This window comes from Eleutherodactylus coqui, chromosome 6, assembly GCF_035609145.1.
Source record: "Eleutherodactylus coqui strain aEleCoq1 chromosome 6, aEleCoq1.hap1, whole genome shotgun sequence".
Lineage (NCBI taxonomy): Eukaryota > Metazoa > Chordata > Amphibia > Anura > Eleutherodactylidae > Eleutherodactylus > Eleutherodactylus coqui.
In genome coordinates this window covers 16,867,680-16,873,829 of record NC_089842.1, presented here as the reverse complement: position 1 = coordinate 16,873,829, position 6,150 = coordinate 16,867,680, and positions in this window count along the sequence as shown.

The window sequence follows — 6,150 nt, the reverse complement described above, 5'->3', positions numbered from 1 at the left end:
GGGCACTTCTGACTGCACCCTGGTCTGAGTGACGTTCTGCTGCTGCCTCACCTGTCGGGGCTCCCAGGGCTGCGCATGAAGTAATGAGGAAATCATCAGATGTGAATGGGATGTTACATAATCCCTAATGGAGATGTCACATTACGCAGGAGGAATGCTATGTAGACATTGCATACCCTGCGCTTCATTTACACACAAAGGCTTCTAGGCGGTGCCAGTAGCTCAGGGATACCCACTTATGCTGGCACCGTCATCAGATGCAATACATAGTGTTCAAAAGATGCCTCCTCCTCCCATCCTACAACCGACAGCTCCCATTATGGTTGTCCTTAGAGGCAATGAATGTAAGTTACGCAATGCTAGGAAGCGCCAACAAAGGGATTACTGCTTGCTGTCTGTGCGGCCTCAGTCACACGCGCATTTTGTCAGTTATGCAGCAGAAAAAACACTGCTAGCCGCGTTTATCCGTTTAAAAAGAGCGCTGCCCGCTATCCCCTGCTGCGGCTGTGACAGCTGCAGCAGGGGATTCCTTGGATGTGAAACCCCTGAATGCTGTCACATATAGGGGTTTCACCTGTGGTCAAAGGGGCCGGCGGTAGCTGCGGCGCCATTAACATACAGAGAACATCTCGATCCTCTGCTACAGCTGTGGCAGAGGATTTCTTCATCTCTGCGGGGAGTCCTATTGTCACTGGACACTCAGACAGCATTGTCACAGTGTCTAGTGACAATGGAACTCCCGGCAGAGATGAAGAAATCGTCTGCCACAGCTGTAGCAGAGGATCGCGATGTTCTCCCATTGAATTCAATGGCAATACAGCCGGCTCTATTGAAAGCAATGGGCTGCTAGCAAGCGCTGCATTGATTTTCGGGGAAGGGCTTAAAATATAAGCCCTTTCCTGAAAATCAATCCAAAAATGTGTAAAAAAAAAAGTATACTCACCTCTCTGCAGCTGCCGGGGCTCAGCGGCGTCCAGCCGGCTCTTCTCCTGCACTGCTCTGAGGATTTTTCAGCAGGTGGGGATTTTGCCTGCTTAAAGGCTGCCTCTGATTGGCTGAGCACTTTGACCAATCAGAGGCAGCTCTCAGCTATTAAATGACAGCTGAGAGATGCCTCTGATTGGTCCAATGAATTCATAAATGGGTGAGTGCTGCCTCTGATTGGCTGAGCACAGGGACCAATCAGAGGCAGCTCTCAGCTCTCATTCAATAGCTGAGAGCTGCCTCTGATTGGTCAAAGTGCTCAGCCAATCAGAGACAGCCCTTTCAGAAGGCGGGGATTTTAAATCCCCACCTGCTGAAAAATCCTCAGAGCAGTGCAGGAGAAGAGCCGGCTGGACGCAGCTGAGCGCCAGCAGCTGCAGAGAGGTGAGTATACATTTTTTTTTTTTACACATTTTTGGATCGATTTCAGGGAAGGGCTTATATTTTAAGCCCTTCCCCGAAAATCACTGCAGCGCTTGCCGGCAGCCCATTGCTTTCAATAGAGCCGGCTATATTGCTGGCTCCATTGAATTCAATGGGAGAACATCGCTCTCCTCTGCCACAGCTGTGGCAGAGGATCACGATCTTCACTATATGTTCTCAATGGGGTCGGCACTGCTGCCGCTGGCCCTACTGAGCACAAGGTGAAACCCCTGGATGCCACTGCATCCAGGGGTTTCACATACACAGAACACCGGTTTGCCGCAGAATGCAGTTACATACGTTCTGCGAACCGGTGTCCTATAATTTTCGCCATGTGTTTGTGCGCATGTAAAATTCGCATATTTGCCAGTTCCCATTGAAAACCATTAGTTCTATTTAGATGCGGCCGGCAAACGCAACTGACAGACACGTGCGTACAAACGCCCATGTGACTGAGGTTTAAATGGGAACAATCCTGCTTCGTTTCTAAAGTTGAAATCCCATAGTGACCTAATACTGCTCGCAGCTGAGGTTTTGTTACCAGTGTAGACACCTCAGCAGCACAAATCTCTCTTGTCCTGATATTTGTTACCTTTTATCTGCACTGATACATTGTATCAGTCCAGGTTGTTTAGCTATCAAAGGATTGTCTATACTGGATACGATTGTAACAAACCATCAGCTGTGAGAATTATTAATGGAGTTGCCCAGATTAGAAAAACATTGCTGCTCTCCTCCAGAAACAGCGCCATTCCTGACCATGGGTTGTGTCTGGTATTGCAGTTCAGCCCTATTTACTTCAATGGAGGTGAGCTGTAATACCACTCACAACCTGTGGACAGGTGTGGCGTTGTTTCTAGAAGATAGCAGACATGTTTTTCTAATCCTGGACAACCCCTTTTAGAGGATAGCTCATCAATAGTTGATCGGCCGGGATCCACTGCTTGGGATCCCCAGCGATCAACTGATCGCCTGACCCTCTGTCAGTGCAGCAGGCAGGATATTGATATCGGGGGACAAGAATAGCTGAAAGGGCTATTACACTTTTGCGCCCATTCCCATTGTCGGAGGTGCTGGAAGAGTAATAGTCCCATTGATTTTAGTGGGAGTGAAGCCAGCTAGAGCACTTCTTGTCCCGACCCTAATGACAATGTCCAGCCCGAAACACTGACAGCGGACAGGGCAATCACCTGATTCTGGGCAGTAGATCTGCGGGGATTACCTATTAATGACCTATCCTGAGGACAGCTCATCAATAGTTTTTGCCCAGAAGACCTCCTTAATGTCAGGAGAGGTTTTAAGCCTCTAGATAGGAACAAGAATGCTCCCATTTACTAACAGCAAGCAGAGATCCTGACATTGGTGAGAAATTGAAATGAAGTATATGGGAAAATGGTTTTATCAGTATCTGACACTTCTATACCGGCTCATATAGCGCTATTATAGTTATACCGTTATTAGACTGCAAGGAGGCAAAATCCTATTTCCACAGTGAGGCTCTTCTTTGGTAGCTATATGTGGCCCTATCATATATGTTATATTGGCTCTGTATTATGTTGGCATTAGCACGCTATAGCTTACTTATAGAAACTATAGTACCTCAGTACTGGTGCAGCTCCTATAGAACACATTCACTTCAATATACCCTGTATAACAATCACCTATAGACCACACTCTTTACAGTCAACTTCACTACACATGCTGCAGTGCAATCACTTATAGAATACACGTAGAATAGTCCACAGAGCTCTGCCTGCCATACAAAACAAATGCCTACACAATATACAAACTGCATTAAGCTACATAATACAAAGACCCTCATGGATATTACATGGAGCGGTGCAACCACTACCTATACAGTTTACTATAGACAGCCTTTTATATAGCACTGTGTCCTATACGCCTTGCACAAAGGTCCCCTATGGTTCAAACACATACTGTACACAGCAAAACATTCCCTATATGGACTGCGTGAACTTTAAGCATAGCAAGTCCTTAATCATGCATACTGGACAACACAGCCATCTCTGGGTGGATTGCACACACTGTATAGCACAGCAAGTCCCCTATGGATAGTGCATACTGCACATCATCTCCTATGCATCGTGTCTAAAGCACAGTACAGCAGTCTCTATATGGATCACGCACGTTGTACAGGACAACAAATCCCCTTTAGATTGCACACACTGTACAGCATAGAAAGGCTCCTATGGATCATGCTCACTGTACAGCATCATCCTCTATGCAGTTCCCTGTGAATTCCACAGCAGTCCCTTATGGATCCCAATTACTGTACAGATTAGTAGCCCGCTTTGGATCATGCCGTGCAGAATAGTAGTTTCCTATAGATTGTGCTCACTGTACGACACAACAGTCCTCTATGGATCACACACTTTGAGCTGTACAGCAGTCCCTTATGGATTGCGTAAGCTGTACATTGGAATCTCCTGTAGATTTTGCACACTATAGAGGACAACACGTTTCCTATGCACCAGATGTAGTGTACAGCACAGCAGTCCCCTTCGGACTGTGCAGAACAGCAGTTCCTATGAATTGAGCACAACACACAGCTCAGTCCCTTGCAAAAAACACACAATGTATAATGCAGTGGTCCTATATATAGATAGACACAGCAGCCCATTATGGATGGTGCAAATTTTACATCATTGTCCCCTATGCATCGGGACACTGCACAGCAGACCCTTATAGATTGTACACTGTACAGCAATCCTCTATGGATTGTGCACACTGTGCAGACTCATAGTCCCTTATGGATCATGCATAGCACACAGTGGAGTCCCCTATAGATTGGGTGCACACACTGTATGCTGCAACAGTCCCATATAAATTGCACATAAAACAGAATATTCCTATGGATCCTGCACACTGTGCAGTGTAGGAATTCTCTGTAGATCTTGCACATTATGTACCAGAGTCCCTATATATTGCAAATGCCTCTACTGTGTAGGTGTTCCCTATAGACTGCACACTGCTCAGCAATTCCCTATAGATTGCACAGCAAGTCCCATATGAATGGTGACCACTGTATGGCAGATTTAACATACTCCTATTGTGAAGTAATCCCCTACAGATTATATACAACACAGCTTTCACCTATAGATTGCACATGATCCAGCAAGTCATTATAGATTTCACATTGCTAAGTGTCCTGGAGCCCCCTATGGCTTCAGGACACTTTATATCGGAGTCCCTTTGGATTGCACACACTATTGCACAACAGTCCCCTATAGATTGTACACAGCACAGCTTTCACTTATGAACTGCATGTTGTTCAGCGAGTCCCTTGTGGATCCATGACCTTGCATAGCAGAGTCCCTATAGATTGCACATATCTGCAACTCTGCAGCAGTCGCCTGTAGATTTAATGCAGATCAGCAGTGCCCTATGAATTGTTCACACTGTATAGCAGAGTCCCTATATATTGCATATAGCTCAGCAAGTCCCCCATGGATTCATGACACTGCATAGTGGTGTCCCTTACCATTGCACACACACTCTGCTTTGCAGCAGTTCCTTATATGGTAATTAAATATTGTACAGCTTTTACCTATGGATTGTATATCACTCAGCAAGTCCCCTATAGATATATGACATTGTATAGAGGAGTCCCTATAGATCACACATGCCCTCTACATACATCTTTCCTGTGTTGATTGTATAGTGCTCAGCAGCCCGCTAAAGATTTATAACACTGTATAATGCTGTCACTTACCATTGCATAACCCCCTACTTCAGAGCAGTTCCCTATATAGTGGATTAAACATAGCATAGCTTTCACCTATAGACTGCATATTGCTCAGCGACTCTCAGCACATCTCCAACTCCAAAGCAGTTCCCTGTTGAATATATTTCAGCAGGCCCCCTATGGATTGCACACACTGTACAGTGGAGTCCTATAGATTATAGTCTGCATATGGCTCTGCACGTCCCCTAAGGATTCATTACACTGTATAGTGGTTTCCTCATTGCATACAACCCGTACTTCACATAAGTTCCTAATACGTTAGATTAAACATGGCACAGTTTTTACCTATTGACTGCATAGCTTAGTGAGTCCCCTATGGATCAATGACTTTTTGTAGAGAAGTCTTTATAGATCTCACACAACCTTTACTACATAGCTGTTCCCCTATAGACTGTACACAGCTTTCACCTACGGACTGCATGCTGCTCAAGTCCTCTATGAATAAATTACATTCTATAGTGGAGTCCCTATAGATAATAGACATCCTCTACACTATAGATGTCCCCTATAGACTACGCATAGATTTCTATTATGGACTGCATATTGCTCAGCAGGTCACTGTGGATCAATAACATTGTATAGTGAAGTCCCTATATATTGTACACACCCTGTGCTCCGTAGCAATCCCTTAGGCAGCACACAGCTGTCACCTATGGACTGCATATAGCTCAGAAGCCCCCTATTGATTTATGACACTGTATAGTGGTGTCCTTTACCACTGCACACACACCCTATTTGCAGCAGACCCTTATATGGTGGATAAAACATAGCACAGCTGTCACCTATGAATTGCATATAGTTCAGCAGCCCTCTATGGATTGATGGCACCTTATAGCAGATTCCTTATAGATATCACACTCCCTCTACTCCATAGTAGTCTTCTACAGACTGCACACAGCGGTCACCTATAGACTGGATATAGCTCAGCACCCCCTATGGATTAATGACACTGTATAGTGGTGTCCATCACCACTGCA